This window comes from Penaeus monodon, chromosome 32 (assembly GCF_015228065.2).
Source record: "Penaeus monodon isolate SGIC_2016 chromosome 32, NSTDA_Pmon_1, whole genome shotgun sequence".
In the NCBI taxonomy this organism is placed as follows: Eukaryota; Metazoa; Arthropoda; class Malacostraca; order Decapoda; family Penaeidae; genus Penaeus; species Penaeus monodon.
In genome coordinates, this window is record NC_051417.1 from 32,924,659 (window position 1) to 32,924,984 (window position 326).

The window sequence follows — 326 nt, forward strand, 5'->3', positions numbered from 1 at the left end:
CCTCGATGATCAGAATTTATATATTTTAATGAGTAGGTTATCGTGACATTGTACAGAAATGCTAAATAATGAGGAAAGCATTCAAATGGGATTTTTTACTAAAAATTTTAATTCACTGAACTGCAGTACTGTATGGAGCATATCATTACCTAAGGACAGTTTATTGTCTTGAAAGCTGGAAGCATTTGTGTAATCGAAATTTAGACTAGAAAGGGAATTATTTTCTCTTCTTCTCATATTCATATTTTGACTTAATGCCTAACTCATAGCAAAGTTGAATTACATTAATAGTATAAATAAATGTATGACCCCTTGGATCCAGATGC

General features: G+C 31.0%; 1 protein-coding gene across 1 annotated transcript in view; it reads left to right on the plus strand.

The window, feature by feature from the left end:
- The window catches only part of LOC119593827 (heat shock protein 75 kDa, mitochondrial-like), a 35,708-nt gene that overhangs the window by 24,325 nt on the left and 11,057 nt on the right, over positions 1 to 326 (plus strand). The gene's annotated exons all lie outside the window — the stretch shown is intronic.